The 24,634-nt window shown below is 45.8% G+C and overlaps 1 protein-coding gene and 1 pseudogene across 5 annotated transcripts in view; one reads left to right on the top strand and one right to left on the bottom strand.

Moving 5' to 3' along the window:
• Nucleotides 1–24,634, bottom strand: part of ADRA2B (adrenoceptor alpha 2B) — a 71,867-nt gene that overhangs the window by 21,451 nt on the left and 25,782 nt on the right. Inside the window, exon 4 of one of the 5 annotated variants that reach the window (XR_014839587.1) lies at nucleotides 22,511–24,606. The exons of the other annotated variants lie outside the window; for them this stretch is intronic. The gene's annotated coding sequence lies outside the window, so the exon portion shown is untranslated. Of the gene's footprint in view, nucleotides 1–22,510; nucleotides 24,607–24,634 lie in introns of those variants that run through there. 5 annotated transcript variants of the gene reach the window in all.
• LOC146404645 (spermatogenesis-associated protein 31A6-like) lies at nucleotides 4,853–10,962 on the top strand (annotated as a pseudogene).

Here is a 24,634-nt window from a genome sequence, read left to right as displayed (position 1 = left end):
ATGGAGGTTCCCAGGCTAGGGGTCTAATCAGAGCTGTAGCTGCTGGCATAGGCCACAGCCACAGCAACGCTGGATCCGAGCTGTGTCTGCAGCCTACACCACAGCTCATGGCAATGCCGGACCCTTAACCCACTGAACAACCCAGGGATCCAACCCGCAACCTCATGGTTGGATTCGTTAACCACTGAGCCATGTCAGGAACTCCAAGAATGGTAACTTCAGATGGAGCCAACATTCCTGACATTCACAGGGTCCCCACCAAAGTAATGTTCCCTGCAGTTTGTGAACTGATACTTGGCACTTGCCATCAGGCTCCACATGGATTAAATTCTGAGCCACTACAGCTGCAGACCCACAGCACCCCCTGAGCAGAGCTCAGGGTGAGAAATCAGGCGTGAGACACTCTGTGCTCTGGGAAAACTGGAAGAACAGTTTTCCAAATGGCCAGATATTATTAGGGGAAGATTTTATGGGCCCAATTCTTGCATCTCCTCATATAGAGAAAAACACTAAAATCCTTCATGGTGATGTCTGTTCCTTGTGACCATCAGGAGACAACAAAATACTGTGAAATGTGTGTGTGCATGCACCTCCCCCTAAATTTTATCATATCCCGATATTCCCCCCTTCCTCTTTGGGGTACTATTTCAGAGTTATTTGAAATACTGCCACCCAGGCTGTCATGAAGAATAAAACAAAGAATGTCCTGGTCATCTGTGAATGCAGTCACCTCCAAGGGTGAGAGCCGGTGAGTCCTGCAGGTTGTGAACTCCAGATACTGGCCCTGAGCAGCCAGACCCCACCTTCAGGAACAATACCAGAGGGTCCATGATATCAACATGACTTACAATTGAGGATGTTGTAATGATCACTACATCTAGGTGGCATCTGCCAGGTTTCTCCACTATCAAGTTACTTTTTCTCAAATCTCTATTAGAAGTGAATCACTAAATCCCGTATATGCTCAAAGTGAGAGAAATTAAACTCAACTTCTTGGAGAAAGGAGTATCTATATTTATATACCTTCATAGATTTTAAAATTATTTTTCTTTAATCTATTTTTATGGTCAATAGTTTATTTATATTAGTATGGATTCACAGATATTTATTTTATTCTTTGGCTTATAAGCCAGTATTTGGTTGTTTTTGTTTTGTTGCTCAATTTGCTAAAATGGTCTACTTTAGTCTTTGGGCTTATAATTCATTCAGTCTGTGTCTGTCCTACATAAGCAAATACCAAGTTCCTGTTTCTCCCCACGGGGGCCTGTCACTCTCGAGAGTTCCTGTTGTTTGTCCTGGAACCTCAGTTCTCTAATGGGTTGGAAAAAAGTCATTCATTTCCGACAACCCTCTTTCCAGCTCTCTCCAGCTCTACAGTCAATTGTAAAAGTTTCATATCTGCCAGGAACACCTTTCCATTTATTCACAAGAATGTCTCAGAAAAATGCCAGGTAAAACAACATCCAAGAACTCACATGAAACTAATGGATGTATCATTATAATATAATTTTTCATTCATTGCTTTTATGTTTTTTAAAGTCTGTTGATCCAGGATGGTGATGTCAAAGAAGATAAATATGGAGAGATTATTTCTTAGTTTCATTTCTATTCTCTCTCTTTGCACCATTTCCAGTTGCCCCTCGCCTGACAATATCTATTACACACATGAGGACCACGACTCTTGGCTTGTTTTACACCCATGTTATCAATCACGCTTTTTTTTTTTTTTTTTTTTTTTTTTGTTACAGCAATACGCTCTCTCCACGGTGGAGAGCACTATAAATTATCTAAAACAGAAAGTGCACATTACTCCCATAAAGCATAGAAAACAAGCAGGGGGAATGTTCATGTAACACCCCCATCAATCAGCCCTCACACAAAGGTATAGCCATAAATATCGGTGGTGATATAAGATGAAGGCTTGGAGCTCCTGTTGTGGTGCAGTGGAAAGAATCCGACTAGGAACCATGAGGTTGTGGGTTCCATCCCTGGCCTCACTCAGTGGGTTAAGGATCCTGTGTTGCCATGGCTGTGGTGTAGGCGGGCAGATTCGACCCCTAGCCTGTGAACCTCCATATGCTGTGGGTGTGGCCCTAAAATGCAAAAATAAATAAAAATAAAAATTAAAAATTAAAAAAATGAAGGCTTTTCAAATGGCCACACCTCCTAGGATCTTAGAAAGAAATGCAACATGCATTTTAGACTCAAAGAAGACCAAAAGTCAAAATAGGTCAGAGACAGTAGACCTAATACCACTGTTATAGATTTGAGCTGAGGAAAAATCCATTACCCAATGCACCTGATGAGGAACTGAGGAAGTAGGATGGAAAGGACCATCTTGTATGATAAAACACTTTTTATAGTGTAAAGTTTTAAAGTTTTATAGTGTAAACTTTTTAAATTGTAAAGTTCTCTTCCTAGAACACTAATTAGAAAGAGATCCACAGGTATGGAGTATATTATCTGAATGAATCAGATAATCTGTTGACCACTCGAATTAATAAAATTAACAAAACCTTACAGTTGTTTACGACTCAAATGACTTGTCAAAAAACAAGAAACTGAGGTTTCCCAATGGAATGTCATCACAACATTAAATGATACACCAAACTCACCAGAACTGGAAAGGGAGATAAAATGTGTGGTATATTAATGGCCTTCTGATTACTTCTCTAGGTTCTACTGAAATAAGTAATGATTCAGTAGGAGAGAAGGGGAGTTTTTCTGAAATTCACCTTAATATTGAGTATCAGGTAGTTTCTATATATTTTGTCTGTTATTATTACAGAGATAGAAATCCTCATATATGTCAGGTAAATAACCCAATGTAATGTGGCTACCTTTTTAGGGGGTCTTTAATACCAGGGTTCCTCTTTACAATACACACAATTCTAGTTGGATTAGGTTTTGTGGAAGAGTTTTCTGCCCCCCCCCCTTTTCTTCTTAGGGCCACACCTGCAGCATATGGAGATTCCCAAGCTAGGGGTCTAATTGGAGCTGCAGCTGCCAGCCTACACCACAGCCACAGCAATTTGGGACCCAAGGCACATCTGTGACTTATACCACAGCTCACAGCATCTCCAGATCCTTAACCCATTAAGCAAGGCCAGGGACTGAACCTGCACCCTCCTGGATACTAGTCTGATTTGGAACCTGCTGAGCCACAACAGGAACTCCTGTAAGACTTTTCTTATTGATTTATATCTTAAAAGACATGTCCTAAGGGCTTCATAAAAATGGACATGGAAACCTAGAAAAAATGCTGAACAGGATTAGGTTTTAGAGTTTGTTAAATACAAGAAACCAAATTCAAATGGTCAAGAATAGAATGCAACAGAAAAATAAGACATTTCATATACTGAATTACACCAAATTCTTTTCTGCATATAGTGAGGTGATCACTGGATTTTTCTTCTTTAGTTTATTAACATGATATGTAATAATCATTGATTTTTTTTTTTTGAATGTGAAAACAACCTTGCCCTCATGAAAGAAACTTTCTTTAATGGCTTTTGTGTCCATTCCCATTTCCCCAGGAACTTTCATTTCTTCATTGGTAGCAGTGCTAGAGGTCCCTCATCCTCTTGAATTCCTTCCCCTTTGCTAGAAGTAAATGTGTTGCAATCCAGACATCAACATTGGGTTTCATAGCAGAGGATGCTGAGACCAAAGAAAGGGGCAAACTGGAAGACTGTGGAGGAGGTCATGGCATATCTGGTAACAGAGCCAGGAATCTTTCATTGCAGGAAAAGTCACATTTCCCAAATAAACAGATACCTAACTCAGAAAAATATCATCGGCAAAATACAGCATAGTGAAAATGAGAAGATTTTTGATACTAAAGTAAATACGTATGTTGTCTTCAGATCCAATGACAACCTATATCACTGGAAGAGCAAAGACATAAACATGATTTTGGTGACTACTACGAATTACCTATGCAGCAAGTTATTCTATGATCAAAAATTGGCATAAATTGGAGGTAAATATTCCAGCATGGAGTACTAAGAGCAACACACACAAGACCCCTTTTGGTAAAACCAAGACTATCTTTTTTATCAATTAAAAGTTTATCTTTCCATAATCTATAAGTTTGTGTATACGAAATTATCCAATAACTACAAAGTTGAATATCCAAGCATTCCTATGTACCAAGGAGCTCACAGAATTAATCATTTGTACTCATGAAATGAAGCCCAAGACGCCCTTCTCCGTTAATTTGCTAAAGGTGCACACAGAATTCAAGGAAATACTTCTATTTACCAGCTTATTAAAGGATATGACAAAAGATACAAATGAACAGCTGGATGAAGAGATACACAGTGTGATGTCTGAGAGGGGTTCAAGCTCAGGAGTTTCTATCCTCACGGAGTTGGGGTACGTCACCCTCCCAGGATGTGAATGTATTCAACCACCTGGAAGCTCTCTGAATTCTGTACTTGGGGATTTTTTTTTTTTTGGGATGGGACTTCCTCATTTGGGCATGATCAACCATCATCTCCATTTTCAGTCCTTCTCCCTTCTCAAGAGAATGGAGTGGGGGCTAAAATTTTCAAGCCTCCATCATGGCTTGGTCTTCTGCTGACCAGCCCTCATCCTGAAGCCATGCAGAAGCCCACCCAGACTCACCTAATGAGAACAAAAAGACACACCTATCACCTAGGAAATTACATGGGTTTCAGGAGCTCTGTGCCAGGCACTGATGGCAGAGACCAATATAGAGTCTATTATCTCATAGAAGCATATTGGAAGTGGATTCCTTGTGTGCCTAAGCCTGATCTTTTAGGTCAAGAGGAGCCCCACATCTTCATCACAAGTGCCCTCGCAAATGAAGCAGAAATCAGGAGCCACCATGATCTCCACTGATGCTACTCGTTCCAATGAAGGACTCTCCACACTGCTCAGGTACCCTAGTTGCCCACACTGGGGACTGTAATACCCCACAGACAATGTCATAAAGGGGGAAGACACTGTATCAAAAGCAACAGGAGATGCCAAAGATGTGTTCTTGAACATGAACATTCATGACACTACAGCCAAATGAATAGTTCATATATGAAGAAAAACTCACCAGGTGGTGATTAAAAAGTACAATCCTTAAATGAATACCCAATTCCACCTGCCAAAAGTGATGTCCAATGATATCACAAGGGAATTTCCTATAAGAATCAAAGTACCCTTTCTATACAGTACCAGCAAGATGTGAGGCTCCAGGAGTGTGGAGGGGTAGAGGCGGGAAGGCACTGTGTACTCTGAAGAAGAGACTATGCATAGAACATACTGGTGATGGCAGAAAAGGCTACTTAAGATGACTCAAACCCAGGCCCCAGGCCTCCAGCCTCAGTGTCCACTCTAAATAATAGAATTTGAGTTCAATTAAACTATCCCTAGCTTCTGGGTGTGCCACACAGGTTTCTAGACTTTGGAGAATGGAGACTGTCCATTCTGGTCAGAGTAAGAAGAAATGTGGTCAAGACCATACACACACAAAAATTTAAAGAACACGAGGACACGCTTAACTTCGGGATTTGAAATGACTGCACTGGCCTGTCAAAATGTGTAGGTGTGTGTGTTTGTATGAGTCCAGCATGTCCCATAAGCCTTGGTGAAGCTTTCCTAACTTCAGAAGTATAAATGCTACTAACACAAACCATATCGTTTAGATGTTTAATTACTTATCTTTCTATTATATGGAGTTTTGTAAATTTTAAGTAATACATCATTTGTTTGAATTTTTGTGTCAGTTGTTCTGAGTGAAGATGGCAAAGGTGGATGGAAACAATCACAAATTAAATATTCAACATTAAGTCAGGATACAATAAGATTTCTGGGTTGAGGAACGTCAAAAACTTACCACATGGGAAAAAAAGAGTTAAGATTTGCAACCATGTGGAGGAATCTAAAGGACATCCTGCTAAGGCAAATAGGCCAGACAAAGACAAAAACAGCCCCTTATCACTTCCATGTGAAATCTACCAGGAAAAGTCAGACTCACAGAAACAGAGAGGTGGTTGCCAGGGGCAGGGTTGAGGGAAATAAGAGGCCAGTAACAGGGTACAGATGATACCCAACCCAAGTCTGCTGTGTGTGCCGCTCGACAGGCCAATAAATTCGGAGACGAGTTTTTGGGACAAGGAATAGCAACTTTAATCGGAAAGCTGGCAGACCGACAAGATGGCAGACCCGTGTCTCAAAAACCCATCTTGCCTCAGTCCCAGTTCAGGCTCCACTTATCCAGAGGGAAGGGGAGGGGGAGGGGCCCATGGTCACTCCCTGTCGCTTGCTTGGGGGAAGGGCCCACCGCAATGCCCACCAGTGGCTGAGCAGGGCCATAAGGACACTCCCTAACGGTTGCTCCCTTACACAGGCTTCATTATGAAATGAAGGTTTTGGGATCTAATGTACAACATGAGCTGATAACACTGTGTGGTATCATTGAAGTCTGCTGAGGAAGTACAACTTCTATGTAAACAGGTGAGGTGAGAAAAGGATGAAATTGTGGACAGAGGAGATGCTGACAGTTTATATATATGTCTCTGGGCAACAGCCAAATGCCTCAGAGAATATCAGACTTTCAAAGGCTAAGAAATAGGTGGGTTCAAGCCAAGATCTCCAAGAGACCTGTGGAACCAGGAAATACCTGGCTTTCAGGTGAAATGATCCGAAAATTGATTGAGGTCTAGAAGGCCCAAGAGGCTGGAAGGAGAGAGCTGAGGGGCTGGGTGGCAGGGAAGGGGCGCTGGCCCAGCCTCCTCCTCTCCTGTCCCCTCCCCCCCCCAAGAGCCCTTTGTAATGTGGCTGCAGTTCTATGGTATGAGCCTGGGGCTTTAACTGCCAGGTCATTCACAGTGTTCAGCTGCCTGAGGGTAACAGTGCTATCTCCTGTGAAAGCCTTGTGAAGAGATGAAGAATCTTCACTCTTTTGTGAACAGTATGGGTGCTCCTTGGTGGCGCCCCAGACCCGCTTCCTGGGTGGATGAAACCATCCTCGCCTTGGTGTGTGGACTGGGGCTCTTCTTCCTCTTATGCCCCTACCTCAGGAGTGATCCGTCCTCACTACCATCTGGGACACACGGGAGCATCAGGAAGGTAAGGAACCCAGGGCCCAGACACAAGAGCACATGAGTCTCTCTTTCCTATTATTACTTTCACTTTTCTGAAGCAACTAGAGAGTCTCCTGTGATGGGAAAGAAGAGGACATCTAGGATCATGAAACAACACACACCATCCCTCTAGGGACAAGCCAGGCCTGACACGGAATAGAGTGGGCGCTGGGATTTCTGGCCAAAGATCTCAGACCAGGTGTCCCAGGAGGGGAGAGGGCTCCAGGGCTAGTCCCAAATGCAGTGACCAGCGGCCAAGGACTGGATACTAAGAGTTCAATCTCAGCCACAGGTCAAGCCCCTGAGCACTGGTTCACCAGCCACGAACAAGGGTCTTGAACAAGGGTTCATCTGAGGGCAGTGCTGAGGCCCTGGGAGCCACTGAGCAGGTGGGGCCCCACCTCGGAGAGCAGAGACCTGAGAAGGTGTGTTTCTTGAGCAAAGGAACAGTGACGCAAGAAATCCAGAGTAGATCTCTTAGAAAATCCTTCCTTGTGTTCTTCAATGAAGGAACACAGAATATTTGTATCCACTTTAAAAATGAGTGAAAGAAAAGAAAACCCACAGAGCTCCATTAGTTCAATGTAGAAAGTCCTATTATGCCTGGTTGTGGAGTGTCTTGAGTGTTTGATGCTTTAGAGAAGGCAGAGTGAGAAGTGGGAACCAGTCCCTCTTTTTTTTTTTTTTTTTTTTCTTTCCTCTTTCTCAGCAACAAATGGAGCTGGTGGGGAGGAGGAGTAGGATGAGAAATAGAGCCTTGAAAGGTAAGCTTCCACGTTCAGCCCTGTGCGCCCTGAGAATCTGCTTCCATCTCTCCCAGCCCTGAGGGACCAGCTCCTTGGTCTATAAGGATGCCAGCAGCAGGAAACAGAACCCTCAGCAAAGGAAAGCAGGAACGATACTTTTGCAGAATGAAGCTGTGAGGAGCCTGGGAAAGGGCATGACCCAGCAGGGGCGTGTGGGCTGTCTTGGACCAGGAGTGCCTGGATTGGGAGGTGGATCCTCCAGGTTGGACTGAGAACAAGTGGTTTCACATGGCCGGGATTCCTCTGTGAGGTCTCCCTGCTCCCTCTCCCCCACCCCCGCACCCCCAGGGGGCTTGTGAGGGCAGCCAGGGGTAATAGATATGGAAGCACTTTGCCAATGAGAAAACTGTCTATGAGCTTCTCCATCACTGTCAGGATTCGTGTGGCCTTGGACACTGGTGCTTGGGCTCCAGTCTCCCAAAAGTGTCCCCTAAAGGGACCAGCCTCCTGTAAAACCCTCATGCCCCTGCCTTCACCACCATGACCCAGTGTCCTGATTTCCAGCCTGCAGAGATGGCCTGCGACAGCTGGGACAGGTTTGGGGCCTGATGGCACATCTGCAAAGGTAAAGAATCTCTCCTGGGTTCTTCTTCCTTCCAGGGCTCAGGGTGTGACCCTAGGGTTGCAGGCAGCCTGGGGCTGACCTGGGAGGGGGAGCCATGGCAGCGGGGTTCAGCTCAAGCCCCAAGGGGAGGGACAGAGGTGCACTGTGAAGTCAGCGTGGGGGCTGTGGGGGGCCGTGGCTGCAGGTGCCTACCCCTGCCTTGGCCCTGTCGGCTCCTGCCTAGAGCTTGTGCCTCTTGTCTCCTGCAGCCACCTGCGCAGAGTCCCTGACAGGGGCCGCTTTCACTGCCATTCATGTCCAGACCCCCCTGGCGAGGTGTGCCAGGTAGTGCCCGCTGGAGCCCAGCAGCCATGCAGGGAAGCCTGCACTAGAGGCTGTTCCTACCATGTCCTCATAAACTTCCCCAGCTCCTCTGACCCAGAGCCCTCCCCCTCTGGCCTCCATCCTGGCAGCAGACCCTCAAGACCAATGCAACATCAAGAGCATCCCACAGGGTCCTGCCGCAAAGTGCTCACCTCCAGGTAACTCCTTTTGGGCATCTGCCATCCCAGCCATCTGGAGTCTTGGCCTCGCCAGCTGTCCCATGGCATTCCTCTCCTGCTGGTGGGAGACCACCAAGGCCTTGTTCTTCCCTACCTCATCCAAGCAGGAGGCCCAACAAGAGCCCTCCTCACCAGGGGCCTCCAACTGGGAAAGCCCCACAGACAGCTGGGGAGAGATGAGCAGACCCTCACTTGTCAGCCCACATATCCAGAGGCTGCTGGAGATCCTCATCAGCAAGAGGGTAGAACTAAAGATTCAGAAAGAGAGAGGAAAAGATGGGTCATTTTCAAAACAAAGGAGCTCAGACTACCCCCTGAGCTCTTTGGGGATGATGTGGACATCACTGAGTGGGCAGCAGGATGCTACAACCCCTCCATCCTTCGGGAACATAAAGACAAAGCAGAGCTGCTGCCCAGTCCTCAGCAGTTCTTATACCTCGAGGTCTTGAGGGACCACTTTGAGTGCACACACAGCCAGCTCTTCTGGGGTCTCCCCTCTCTGCACAGCGAGGCATTGGTGGCTACTGCTTTTGTCCCTCAGAGCTCTTCTCAACTATAGGGTCCCCCCGTTTTATTCAATGGAATCTCTACTGGCTTTCCAGAACCCATTCCACCAATAATATCTGTAGTAGGTTTTTCCCAGGACTTATTCTTGCCCTGCCCTGAGGCCCAACCCCAGCCTTCCACTCAAAACTTGCCTCAGTCCCAGGCCTTCTCCCTAGCTCAGACCCAGGCCCAGCCCTTCCTCCCATTGTTTCTCTTGTTCAGACCACCTTCTGCTCCACCCCAGGTGGGGACCCATGGGCTATATTGCCCAACATTCCAAAATAATGCACCCTATTTCACCCCAGCTGAAATGTAACATCTGGAATGCCCCTGGCTGCAGATTCAACTGAAAAGTGGGAAGACTTTACCCTCTGTGATTAAAATATCTCAGAAAGCCTTTAGCCAGCTCATTCCCAACCTGCCCCAGGACAGTAGGGGCTCCCATATCCAAAAGTCAGTTTCCTTTCTTCAAGAGGACTTCATCGGTCCTCATCTCCAGAGCAACATCTTCAAAAGAGGCTCACCAAAAATCAAAAAAAGAGGGGCCTGCCCCTCGGGATCCAACTGTCTCTGGAACTGAATTCGCATCTGGCACAGGGCTGACAAGGACCCAGGAAGCCCTCTCCTCTCACAGCAGTAGTGGCCTGGGCCCATACAAGACAAGGTCCAGGAGCCCTACAAGATCCCAGATTAGATGCCAAATGACCATCCAACAAGCCAAGGAGTTCATCAAGGCTCTAGAGCCATGTCTGAGTAGGGTCTCAAAAGATCTCTCCAGGGCCAGCCTCCCAGAGAAGTTTCTAGAAATGAACTCTGAGATGGTGTCAGAAAGATACTTGCAGAGGGACTCTGCAAAGTGTTTACCCAGGGCCAACTCTCAAACCTCAGAGGCAGATCTGAGAAGATCCGGGTTTCCAGCCACTAGCACAAGCCTATCCCCACGGACAAAGCCAATGGCCCAAGACCCAAAGGAGCCTTGCCTTAAAACACAGGTGGCTAGTAAGTTTGAACGGAGAGGTCTGGTAGAGGCAAAGAATCAGCCTCAAGGCCATGCCACCGATGAGGACCTTAAAGATACTCACACAGATGTCCTCCTCTGAGACTCTGCCACTGGCATGCTCCTCCAGGATGCTGTCACCACTGTGCTCCTTCAAGACTCTCACACTGATGTGCACCTTGCTTCAGACATCTTGGCTTCTCAGAGCTCCCTGTCCAATTTCCAGAGAGAATATGCTAGTGAGGACGGGCCAGCTTCCCAGGTACCATACAACCTCAAAGGGAGTGAACAGAGCAGCCAAGGGCAGCAGAAATCCACAAAACCAAAACTTAGGCACCCATACAATAGCCAGGGTGTGATGCTTGCCCCAACTGATGAATGGAGGGGATTTATGAGGCTCTAACCAGAAGAGCACAAGAACTCAAAGAGCAGCCAGGGACAACAGCAACCCCCAAACCCAAAAGTGAGGGACCCATGTAAGGGCCAGATGGTCTCAGATGATGAGGAGGAGGTCTGTGAGTGGCTCCTACCAGAAGATGACAATGAAACAAATGGCCAGAGAGAGATGTTTGCCCCAGCTAAGGAGTGGCAGGGCTTCAAGAGGCCCAAGCCAAAAGCACATAAACAAAGAAAGAGCTGGAGAGAAAGGTTTGCTCCAAATGATGAGCAGAGGGGATTTACAAGGCTCCAAGCAGAAGAGTATGAAGAAAAGTTTTCAGGTCTAAGGGCTTCCCAAGCCAATGGTGTGAGCCATCCTCCCAAGGTCAAGAAAAGAGGAGAGTCCCTTGGGAGCAAAGACCTCCCGTTCTCTCCAGGGAAGCAACAGATTTTACTGGAAAGCTACTTCAGAAGAAGGATAAAGCACTTTCTGCAGTGTGTAAGTCCCCATAAAAAAAGTAAAGAAACGAAAACAGTCCTTCAAAACAGCAAGCCTGTATCACTCACTTCTCCATGCCAGGAACCAGTGCAAGGGGGATCCGGGGCTCCGGAAGCTGAGGTGACTGGAACTGTTATTGGACAGATCCTGGGAGAGCAACTGGGGCTTCGTCAAGACCTCCAGCCCTCAGAGTTAAACCAGCACACATAGCGGCTCCAGCCCCCAGCAGGGGGGCAGTCTTACTACCAGAAGGTTCACGCCTTCTTAGAACAGAAAAGACTGTTGAGAAATCGAGTTCACGGTCACCAAACCACCCCCAAGGACCACAGCTCTCTCAACAGTGGGGGCACCAAAGACAAGGGTGGCAAGTGGTCCTCCCCACCCAAGGACCTAGGGACCCCAGGCAGACCCTGCCAGCAGGGACCAATAGTGGCAGGTACCTCAGGCCACCTGCACCATCACCTGACATGCTCTCCTCAAAAATGTGCATCTGCTGGTCAACCAGGGTGTGCTCCTCAAGCTTTGCCTGATATGAAAATTCACTCCATACTAAGGAAACCTGTTTCTCCCTCATGCTAGCACATCCTCTATGTGCCAATGGCTTATTCCTACCATAACGTTCATTGTTTCCCCAAATATATGTTTCTTTCCCACCAGAGGTGGCGGTTTCTGTCTGTGCCTGCAGGGGGAGGGGATGGGGTCAGGGTCCACTTTTCCCAGGTGTCTGCTTTGGCTTCCAGAAGGGACAGGGCCACAGAGGGAGGCTGGCCCCAAGGTGGAATGCTCGCCCCCAGTTCCCTCGTTGCACCTGAAGCTCCCCTAATACCAGAATTACCGAAGCAAGCGACAGCATTCAGGACATGACAGGGGAACGCAACCTGGAAGACTTCCCCCCACGCCACCATCTGGCTCAGCCATCCTCTCCCGCTTTCTGTCTACCTTGAACTTGTGTGGCTGTAGGGGACGGGGGTGGGTGGCAGAGGCTGAAATGCCCCTCAGGCTCCAACAAGTGTCAGAGACCAGTTCCCATGTCAGAATAAGGAGGGCATTTGGGGGCAGCGCTGGGGTGCGGGCAGCCTTGCCCCCCAGGCCTTGGTGGGCAGAGATGACCTCCACCTGGGAAGCTTCTCCTCTGGCTGAGGGAGCTGGGGGGGAGAGGGCCCAGGAGGTCACCCTCTCTCTGCCTTTCTCACGCTCTGGAGCAGCGGCGAGGACGAGGACCAGGCAGTCCCAGCTGTGAGGGTGTGGGGGGAGGGTGGGGGCCATTGAGGCCACTGAGGGCCTGTCCACTCCTCCTGCTCACAGTGCCCACATTCCTTGGGGGACAAGCAGGGCCATGACCATGTGTGCTGTCACCTCACCACCTGTCAGAGGACACTGTGCCCCAGGCTGGGATGCCAGGAAGGAGGCAAGTGGAAGAGGTGCCCAGGCTGGGATGCAGGCAAGGTACAGTGACCAAGGAGCCTCTGATGTCCCACCACATCTCTGGCCCAGAGAGAAGTTGGCTCTTGGTGGCCCTACCCCAGAACCTCCCTGCTCCTCCAGCTCCCAGAGCCCAGAGGAAAGATGCCTGTAGCTCCTTCATGGAGGTGGGGGGGAGGCTCATGGAGGCAGCAGAGCCTCAACAGGGCGGGTCACTTCCCCACCATGATCTCATCAGCTTTCATGGCAGGGGCAGCTCAGGACAGACTCGCAATCTGTGACCTTTACCTACATACATGGCCCTAGGAGGCTCCCAGGCACTTAAGAGGCCAGGGACTGTCCTAGGGTTCTAGCAAGTGTCACCTGGCAGCAGCCTTGCTCACTCCAGAGCCCTGAGAGGGAAGGGCCAGCAGACAGGACTTGTCACACAGTAGGGAGGAAGTGACCTGCAGGGCAGGAGGGCGCATTGGGTCCCCTCCCCCACCGTGCACACGGGAAGCTGGGGGACCAGGGCAGTTCTTTAGAGCCATTGGTGCTTTGTGTCATGGTCACTCCCACGGTGGAGGGGCCTTCTCCAGGAGGGGACCCAATCCAGGTGACAGCAAGAAGGGCCCTGCTGCATGCCTGTCAGGATGCAACATGTGGGCCCAGGACCAAGGGGGGAGGGGAGAGCAGGCACAGGCTTCTTCCTGGAACCAGGTCCTGCCTCAGAGCCCCATCCTCCAGGGTGGACACAGCAGTGATAGCGCAGTCAGGACCAGGGAAGGGACCAGGACCCAGAGCAGGGCACACCCTCGGAAGCTCAGGAGAGGGTGGCCCAGAGCGGGACCTGAGACTGGCCGCTGCTGTGTCCTCTCAGGGGCAGTGAGAGGTGGGGCTGGGGGTGGGGGGAGCTGGCTCCTGTCAGAAGTGACACAGATGGTGACACTGAGAGAACAGCAAGAAAAAAGAAGGGGCAAGTCTCTCTGCCCTTCTCCTGCCATAAGATCAGAAAGCCAGCAATGGGAAGCCCGCCACCAAGAGTCCCACACAGAGACCCCTAAGAGACCCACACAGAGACCTCTCAGAGATCATATAGAGAGACCTCCACAGAGACCCCTGACAGACCCCCACAGAGAGCTCATGGAGAAGATACACAGACTTCACCCAGAGACCTCTGACAGGGATCTCTGAGATGATACACAGACATCACACAGAGACCTCTGAGAGACCCCCACTGAGACCTGTCAGAGATGATACAGAGTTCACACAGAGAAAACTCCCACAGGAACCTCATACAGAGCCCACTCTCAGGGAAAAGAAATCTCTGAGACCCGCACACAGATCCATGAGGTCCACACAGAGGCACCCAGTGCTCCACCAAGAGCACAGAGGGACCTCAAACCGAAGCCTGAGCCAGCCACCCAGAGACAGACCCTGAGCAGATCCCAAGCCACACAGCAAACTGACAGTGAAGGAGGCTGACACCAGTGGCCCCCACACACCAAGAAAATTCTTGTGTATTTGTTAATTACTTAAAAAAAAAAAAAAGAATTAGATTCCCCATGAAAACCTGCAAAATCCTTTCCTTCCCAGGATTTCACTAGCTTGAGCTCTGACTCACAGTTGAGAGAATGACAAATTTGGAAAAGGAGCCAAACTCTGTTGGCATCGAAAGAGGGAAACTATTTGTCCAGTTTCAGTTACCATTCAGTCCAATGGCCTCAGGGGTCTCATGCTTCATTTTTGGGGGGGCAAGTTCCTATGCTCAAATTGACTTCTTTCCTTTAGAAACGTGAGGTAGGGAGGCCTATAGCAAGTGGGATCCAGGACGAAATGAAGCAGCAGAGATGCATCTGATGCCTCTTTGCTAGCTTGCAGGCAGCCAAGTGATTCTGTACAGAAGAGCTTGTGTTAGGTTTGTGAGGTTGGCTTTATTTTGCAATGAAAGCAGCCATATTATCAAACACATGAAGCTTATCATGAATGAGACAATTTTTGGTAACACTTCGATTACATCCTCTAGTGTATTTATACTTACTGCTTAGTATTAAATGATATTGCTCATTTGGCTCCTTTTAAAATACAGTAGAACATTTGGTCTCTAGAAAATGAAAAAACCCTTATGTTCAGCTGTGATAGTTTAAACTTCTGAACCATGCAAGATTCACATTTTCTATCATTCTAAAAAATGCACATTTTTCCAAGTCTCAGGAAATTTATATTTATTTTCTATTTATTGTAGGGCTACAAAAAGGATATATTGCTTAAAAGAATTTTGATCTCTTAGAAAATATGGCACTCAATATATATTTACCTCAAATTTCTTGAGAATTGGCATTTTAGCATCTGTTAAAGAAAGTATACACTCAATCAGCATTTCTATTATAATACTAATGAAGTCTCACTGTCTGCCTCATACTTTCCAAACCATGCGCTCAGTTGAGACTCCATATTTCTCATTGGTTATAAAAAGTCTGTTGCTCTCAACACAGGAAAATCTCGATAATGAACATATGTCAAGTGTATGTCTGGTGAAGTCTCTCAAGTCACTCTTTGGGGTGACAGTATCATGGCCCTTTCTCTCAAAGCTGATGGGAGAGCTCTGTGAAGGGTATTTTTTCAATAAAGAAAAAAACATATTCAGGTGGTAAAATAGTTTACAAAATCATAGCTTTTATTCTTTTTGAAAAGTACTTCCTTTGTGATATTTTCTGATGTTACTGAATCACAGACCTATGGAAAGTGGCCACCATGTCCAAGAATGTCCAATGGATAATATTTACAAACTAGAACAGCATAGTTACTGTACACCTACAATATCTCATGGTCAAAAACATGACACTCTCTTTTTGGAAGTTTAAGCTGGAAAACCTTCTTTTTCTTTCATGGCCTATGGAAGTTTCCAGGATAGGGGTCGAATTGGAGCTGTAGCTGAAACCTATGGCATAGCCACAGCAATGCTGGATCCAAGCCACACCTGCAATCTACACTGCAGCTTACTGCAATGCCAGTCCCTTCACCCAGTGGGCGAGGCCAGGGACCGAACTCGCATCCTCACAGAGACTAGAGTGGGTCCTTAACCCACTGAGCCACGATGAACTCCTAAACTGGTATTTCTAAATCACGTCTTTGAGATAAAACTAAATTTGAGTAAGAGGTACTATAAAATAAGGTAAAGCTCAACAACAGTTGAGGATAGAGGAAATACTAGCATCTTTCATAGGAAAACACAATTTCCTCTTCTCATCTTGACTACAAGAAATGTGGATGATTCAGCTTTTTGGTGTAAGCATGTGTGTATGTGTGTGTGTACTTTAGCTAGTCCTGTGCATTGGATGATTAAAATTCTTTTTTTTTTTAAATTTGGGGATCAGAATATTTTTATATAAGTGATGCAAAGGATATGTGATTTATTAGGTTCTATGACCATTCTCCTTTTGGAATAGATCACAAGGGCAAATAATTACTAACACATATTTTCTGGAAAAGCAATTACATGTCCTTGAAATTTCCTCGTAGGGAAAAAGGAGGAGACTTTGGGAAGGTAGATGAGATATCCTTGCCCCACAAATAAGGTTTAGGCTATTCAAACTAGAAGGGGACAAAACACTGTAAATCAGCTATACTTCAATAAAAATTTTTGTAGGAGTTCCCACTGTGGTGCAGTGGAAATGAATCTAACTAGGAACCATGAGGTTTCGGGTTTGATCCCTGGACTCGCTCAGTGGGTTAAGGATCTGGCATTGCTGTGGCTGTGGTGTAGGCCAGCACCTACAGCTCCAGTTTGACCCCTAGTCTGGCAACCTCCACATGCCATGGGGGCGGCTCTATAAAGCAAAAAAAAAAAAAAAAATTAAAAGAACATAGTAAATTAACTATACCTTAAAAAATTTTAAGAATCAAACAAAGAAAAAAACCCCAAAAACCCCCAAAACTGGAAGGGCTCACCCAAGGCTGTTTGATAAAAGAAACTGCAGAGAGCAGATCAAGAAGGGCGGACAGGCAGGTCTAGGGTCTGACGCCCTGGCCAGGACACCATCTAAAATATTTGTCCATAATTTAAGTAGGAACCACAACTTGCCCAAAGTGATGAGTGCTGCTCCTTCTCGCCATTTAGGCAAAGAGGACACTGCCCTCATCACCCCTACACCCCAGAGCCCTCCTTCACTGCCTAGGGAGTTACCAGGGACTTCGGGTGAAGTAGACGAGGAGACGAGGGAGAAGCAGGAGTGCCGGGGGAACACGAGGAGGAGGAGGAAGAAGAGCCATTACCAAAAATAGGACTGGAGCGTCTTCTTTTTTTTTTTTTCTTTTTTTTTTTTATTTTATTTTCCCACTGTACAGCAAGGGGGTCAGGTTATCCTTACATGTATACATTACAATTACAGTTTTTCCCCCACCCTTTCTTCTGTTGCAACATGAGTATCTAGACATAGTTCTCAATGCTATTCAGCGGGATCTCCTTGTAAATCTATTCTAGGTTGTGTCTGATAAGCCCAAGCTCCCGATCCCTCCCACTCCCTCCCCCTCCCATCAGGCAACCACAAGTCTCTTCTCCAAGTCCATGATTTTCTTTTCTGAGGAGATGTTCATTTGTGCTGGATATTAGATTCCAGTTATAAGTGATATCATATGGTATTTGTCTTTGTCTTTCTGGCTCATTTCACTCAGGATGAGATTCTCTAGTTCCATCCATGTTGCTGCAAATGGCATGATGTCATCCTTTTTTATGGCTGAGTAGTATTCCATTGTGTATATATACCACCTCTTCCGAATCCAATCCTCTGTCGATGGACATTTGGGTTGTTTCCATGTCCTGGCTATTGTGAATAGTGCTGCAATGAACATGCGGGTGCATGTGTCTCTTTTAAGTAGAGCTTTGTCCGGATAGATGCCCAAGAGTGGGATTGCAGGGTCATATGGAAGTTCTATGTATAGATTTCTAAGGTATCTCCAAACTGTTCTCCATAGTGGCTGTACCAGTTTACATTCCCACCAGCAGTGCAGGAGGGTTCCCTTTTCTCCACAGCCCCTCCAGCACTTGTTATTTGTGGATTTATTAATGATGGCCATTCTGACTGGTGTGAGGTGATATCTCATGGTAGTTTTGATTTGCATTTCTCTTATAATCAGCGATGTTGAGCATTTTTTCATGTGTTTGCTGGCCATCTGTGTATCTTCTTTGGAGAAATGTCTATTCATGTCTTTTGCCCATTTTTCCATTGATTGATTGGTTTTTTTGCTGTTGAGTTGTATAAGTTGCTTATATATTCTAGAGATTAAGCCCTTGTCCGTTGCATCATTTGAAACAATTTTCTCCCATTCTGAAAGTTGTCTTTTTGTTTTCTTTTTGGTTTCCTTTGCTGTGCAAAAGCTTTTCAATTTGATGAGATCCCATGGGTTTATTTTTGCTCTTATTTCTATTGCTTTGGGAGACTGACCTGAGAAAATATTCATGATGTTGATGTCAGAGAGTGTTTTGCCTATGTTTTCTTCTAGGAGTTTGATGGTGTCCTGTCATATATTTAAGTCTTTCAGCCATTTGGAGTTTATTTTTGTGCATGGTGTGAGGGTGTGTTCTAGTTTCATTGCTTTGCATGCAGCTGTCCAGGTTTCCCAGCAATGCTTGCTGAATAGACTTTCCTTTTCCCATTTTATGTTCTTGCCTCCCTTGTCAAAGATTAATTGACCATAGGTGTCAGGGTTAATTTCCGGATTCTCTATTCTGTTCCATTGGTCTGTCTGTCTGTTTTGATACCAGTACCACACTGTTTTGATGACTGTGGCTTTGTAGTATTTCTTGAAGTCTGGGAGAGTTATGCCTCCTGCTTGGTTTTTGTTTCTCAGGATTGCTTTGGCGATTCTGGGTCTTTTGTTGTTCCATATAAATGTTTGGATTGTTTGTTCTAGTTCTGTGAAAAATGTCATGGGTAATTTGATAGGGATTGCATTGAATCTGTAGATTGCTTTGGGTAGGATGGCCATTTTCACAATATTGATTTTTCCAATCCAGGAGCATGGAATATCTTTCCATTTCTTTACATCTTCTTTGATTTCTTTGATTAAAGTTTTATAGTTCTCAGCATATAGGTCCTTTACCTCTTTGGTCAGGTGTATTCCGAGGTATTTGATTTTTTGAGGTACAATTTTAAAAGGTATCGTATTTTTGTATTCCTTTTCTAATGTTTCCTTGCTGGTATACAGAAATGCAACTGACTTCTGAATGTTAATCTTATATCCTGCCACTTTGCTGAATTTATTAATCAGTTCAAGGAGTTTTGGGGTTGTGTCCTTAGGGTTTTCTAGGTATAGAATCATGTCATCTGCATACAGTGACAGTTTGATCTCTTCTCTTCCTATATGGATGCCTTTTATTTCTTTTGTTTGTCTAATTGCTGTGGCTAAGACTTCCAAAACGATGTTGAAGAGCAGTGGTGAGAGTGGGCATCCCTGTCTTGTTCCAGATTTGAGTGAGAAGGCTTTCAGTTTTTCCCCATTGAGGATTATATCTGCTGTGGGTTTATCATAAATGGCTTTGATTATATTCAGGAATGTTCCCTCTATACCCACTTTGGCGAGGGTCTTGATCATGAATGGATGTTGGACTTTGTCAAATGCTTTTTCTGCGTCTATTGAGATGATCATATGATTTTTGACTTTTTTTTTGTTAATGTGGTGTATGATGCTGATTGATTTGCGTATGTTGAACCATCCTTGTGAACCTGGGATGAACCCAACCTGGTCATGGTGTATAATTTTTTTGATATGTTGTTGGATTCGGTTGGCTAAGATTTTGTTGAGAATTTTTGCATCTATATTCATCAAAGATATTGGGCGATAGTTTTCTTTTTTGGTGGTATCTCTGCCTGGTTTTGGAATGAGGGTGATGGTGGCCTCATAGAATGTCTTTGGGAGTATTCCTTCTTCTTCAACCTTTTGAAAGAGTTTAAGGAGGATGGGCACCAATTCCTCTTTATATGTTTGATAGAATTCACCTGTGAAGCCATCTGGTCCTGGGCTTTTATTTGTAGGGAGTGATTTTATGACCTCTTCAATTTCATTTCTAGTGATTGGTCTGTTCAGTTGGTCTGTTTCTGCTTGATTCAGTTTTGGCAGGCTGTAAGATTCTAGAAAATTGTCCATTTCTTCCAGATTGGCAAACTTATTGCCATATAGTTGTTCATAGTATTCTCTTATGGTTTTCTGTATTTCTGCTGTATCCGTTGTGATTTCTCCCTTTTCATTTATAATTTTGGTGATTTGGGTTCTTTCTCTCCTCTTTTTAGTGAGTCTGGCCAGGGGTTTATCAATTTTGTTCACCTTTTCAAAGAACCAGCTCTTGGTTTTATTAATTTTCTCTATTGTTTTTTGAGTCTCTATTTTATTGATTTCTTCTTTGATCTTTATAATTTCCTTCCTTCTGCTGACTTTAGGACTTTTTTGTTCTTCTTTTTCTAATTCATTTAGGTGGAGGGTTAAGTTGTCAATTTGGGATCTTTCTTCTTTTTTGAGAAAGGCCTGTATTGCTATAAATTTCCCTCTGAGCACTGTTTTCGCAGCATCCCATAGATTTTGAGAGGTTGTGTCTTCATTATCATTTGTTTCAAGGTAGTTTTTAATTTCCTTCTTGATTTCCTCATTGACCCATTGGTTTTTTAGTAGCATGTTGTTTAGTCTCCATGGAGTAGGTTTTTTCTGTTTGCTTTTCCCGTGGTTGATTTCTAATTTCATGGCATTGTGGTCAGAGAAGATACTTGAGATAATTTCTATGCTCCTAAATTTATTGAGATTCGCTTTATGTCCCAATATGTGGTCGATTCTTGAGAATGTTCCATGAGCATTTGAGAAGAATGTGTATTCTGCTTTTTTTGGATGTAGTGTCCTGAAGATATCAATTAAGTCTAACTTTTCTATTGTTTCCTTTAGGATCTCTGTTGCTTTATTGGTTTTCTGTCTAGAGGATCTGTCCATTGATGTGAGGGGGGTATTTAGGTCTCCTACTATGATTGTATTCTCATCAATATCTCCCTTTATGTCTGTTAATATTTGTTGTATGTATCTGGGTGCTCCTATGTTTGGGGCATATATGTTGATGATAGTAACATCCTCTCCTTGGATGGATCCCTTAATCATTAAGTAGTGTCCTTCTTTGTCTTTCTTTATGTCTTTTGTTTTAAAGTCTATTTTGTCTGATATGAGCGTTGCGACTCCTGCTTTTCTGTCATGTCTATTGGCATGAAATACTTTTCCCCAGCCTTTCACTTTCAATCTATATGTATCTTTTGTCCTAAGGTGAGTTTCTTGTAGGCAGCATATTGAAGGTTTTTGCCTTTTTATCCACTCAGCCATTCTGTGTCTTTTGATTGGGGCATTCAGTCCATTGACATTTAAGGTGATAATTGATAGATGATTATTTATTGCCATTTGAACCTTGTTTTCCAGTTGATTCTATGGTTCTCCATTCTTCTTTTTTTTTTTTTTTTTTTTGGTTGGATGGTCTCCTGTTATTATCTGCTTGAGTGTATTTTTTTTTTCATTTTTTGCAAATGCAATATTTGGTTTTGGCTTGTGGTTGCCCTGTTTTTTAAGTATGCTAACCCCTTCCCATAATTGTGTGTTTTAGCCTGATGGTCCTGTAAGTTCAAACACTTCATTGTTATATTAAAAATTAAGAAGAGAGACATACATACAAACAAAAAGGATTATTTACCTCCTAACATCCCTTGCCCACATTTTATGGTTTTGATGACTCTTTTATTTTTTTCTTTTTAATTTTATTTTGTTTGAAGCATGTTCATGATTAAATCTGTATGCTGGCTTATTTGAGTGACTGCTCTCTGATTGCGGTTTCCTCAGTCCTAGTTCTTCCTCTTCTTCCCTTTCCTTCCTTTCTTTTTGGTTTAGAGAAGCCCTTTCAATATTTCCTTTAACCTGGGTTTTGTGTTGCTGTATTCTTTAAGTTTCTGTTTGTTGGGAAAAATTTTTATTTCCCCTTCTATTTTAAATGATATTCTTGCTGGATAAAGTATTCTAGGTTGCATATTTTTTCCTTTGAGCACTTTAAATATCTCTTGCCATTCCCTCCTGGCCTGTAGTGTTTCTGTAGAGAAATCAGCTGATATTCTTATGGGGGTTCCCTTGTAGGTAACATTCTGTTTTTCTCTTGCTGCCTTTAGGATCCTCTCTTTATCACTAACTTTTGCCATTTTTATTATGATGTGTCTTGGTGTGGGTCTGTTTGGGTTCAGTTTGTTTGGGGCCCTCTGTGCTTCTTGTATCTTGAATCCAGTATCCTTTAGATTTGGGAAGTTTCCAGCGATAATTTCTTCAAATATATTTTCCATTCCCTTATCTTTTTCTACTCCTTCTGGAATTCCTATTATGCGTAGATTGGCCCGTTTTATGTTATCCCATAGGTCTCTTATATTGCTTTCCAGTTTTTTGATTCGGTTTTCTGTCTGTTGACCGGATTGAGTGATTTCCATTATTCTATCTTCCATATCACTGATTCGTTCTTCTGCATTATTCATTCTGGTTTTTACTGCCCCTAGTTCAGTTTGCATCTCTGCAAATGAATGTTCTAGTTTTTCTTGGCTCCTCCTTATATTTTCTAGCTCCTTTCTGAGGGTATCTGCATTACTGTTCATATCTTCTCTTAATTCCTTCAGTATTTTCAGTATTTCTCTTTTGAATTCCAGGTCTGTCTGACTGCAGAGATCTGTTTCATTGTTGACTGTTTTAGGTGAGTTCTCCTGTTGGTTTGACTGGGGGTGGTTTCTCAGCTTCTTCATCTTGCTTGTTGTCTTCTTTCTCCTGAGGGAGTTGTACTCTCCGTTATCGGGTAGTGTTTGCCTTGTCACTGCCGTGGAATATTTCCTGAGGGCTGGCGTTGTTGGTCAATCTTTTTTGAGGCAGTGTGGCTTTTCTGGAGTGTTGATGGGACTAACAGTGTTTCTTTGAAGCAAAGGAGGACTTCCTGAGGGCAGACAGGACTGGGAGGTCCACCCCACGATGGTAGCAGATTTCACTTGGTTCTCAGCACCCCCTGGGGTCTTGGGCGGGTAGCAGGGCCTTTGGAGACTCAAGAGGCTCCTCCCCAGGGCAGCCCGACTCAGAAAGACCGTCTGAGATCTTTTCCCGATTCGGCCAGGCTTGTTGCAGCTTTTCTGGGCTGCAGGGGGTCCTGCCTGGAGCTGGCAGTCCTATGCAGCTGGTCCACTAGGTCTCAGCATTCCCTGCGGGCTTGGGTGGGTAGCAGGGCCCTTGGAGACTCAAGAGGCTCCTCCCCAGGGCAGCCCGACTCAGAAAGACTGTCTGAGATCTTTTCCCAACTCGGCCAGGCTTGTTGCAGCTTTTCTGGGCTGCAGGGGGTCCTGCCTGGAGCTGGCAGTCCTATGCAGCTGGTCCACTAGGTCTCAGCACCCCTTGGGGTCTTGGGTGGGTAGCAGGGCCCTTGGAGACTCAAGAGGCTCCTCCCCAGGGCAGCCCGACTCAGAAAGACCGTCTGAGATCTTTTCCCGATTCGGCCAGGCTTGTTGCAGCTTTTCTGGGCTGCAGGGGGTCCTGCCTGGAGCTGGCAGTCCTATGCAGCTGGTCCACTAGGTCTCAGCACCCCTTGGGCTCCTCCCCGAGGACCCAAGAGGCTCCTCCCCGGAGGAGCCCGTCTCAGAAAAACCGTCGGAGAATTAGGCCGATCTATTCACGGCCTGGCTAGGCTTGTTCTAGCTTTTCTGGGCTGCAGGCCTTTTCTCGGGGGCTGGTGGTGTTTGGTGCTGTTCTGCGGAAGTGTAGCCCCTCCAAAGGGCAAGCAGGCCTGTGCAGGGACAGCCCCCGCAGTGGTAGGCTTCAGGCAATTGTTGAGGCCAGCCCTCCTGGATGGCAGGCAGCCCCAGGTTTGGCGAGAGCGTAGGGGGTGGTGGAGGTGGGGGGAGGGAATGCACTGGGAAGCACAGTTTTCTGCTAGCTAGCGGGCCTGTAAGCTTGCTGTGGCGTGGGGGGTATTCTATGGGAACCCACCCCTTCTTCTCTCCCCTCCCCAGCACGGGCGCAGACCAGGCTCTTCTCCCAGGTTCCACTTCCCCGCCCCTAGAGTATTGCTCCCTTCCTCTGCGACAGCTTTGTTTTCTAGTCTCCCAGGCAGTCTCTGCCCCGTCAAATGGTTTAGAGACCTCCCAAGCAGTTTCCGCTCTTCCCCGCCCCCCTAGCCCGGGGACTAATCTCTGGAGCCGAGGTCTCGGTGCCCAGCCCCCACCCAGGCGTCCCCCGGCCCTTTCCCGGGGACTAACCTCTGGAGCCGAGGATTCGGTGCCCAGCCCCCACCCAGGCGTCTCAATTTTTGGTGACTGTGCCCGTAGTTCAGATGGTCCGTTGGGTTCTTGATCGGCTTTTCCGTACTCCAACTTACTGCTACACTCTTCTCTGCATCTGGAGATTCCTCCGGTTCGTTTGATCTTTCCCCCGGTAGGTGACTTTCCAGGGTGCGGGATCCCTTTCTCCTCCGCAGTTCCCTTTTGGGAGCGCCCGTCCCGCTGGGATTCACCTTCTCTCACTCTCCTCTTTTCTCCCGTTCTGCCCAATAATGTCACGAACTTCTTGCCGTTATTGGAGTTTAGGTTCCTCTGCCAGCGATTGGTTGCTGTTCTGTGCGAGTCATTTCTTCTGTAGATGTGCTTTTTTTGTTGTGTTTGTGGGAGAGGGCGAGCGTGTCCTCCTACTCCTCCGCCATCTTGTCCTCTCCCATTGGAGCGTCTTCTATAGTTTGGTCACCTAATTAACAAATGGAGACCCTGAGGCT

This window comes from Sus scrofa, chromosome 3 (assembly GCF_054392235.1).
Source record: "Sus scrofa isolate SSC_HxYL_T2T_F1_AM1 chromosome 3, Sscrofa_HxYL_maternal_Yorkshire_Landrace_v2.0, whole genome shotgun sequence".
Classification (NCBI taxonomy): Eukaryota; Metazoa; Chordata; class Mammalia; order Artiodactyla; family Suidae; genus Sus; species Sus scrofa.
This window is presented reverse-complemented; position numbering and strand designations above follow the sequence as displayed.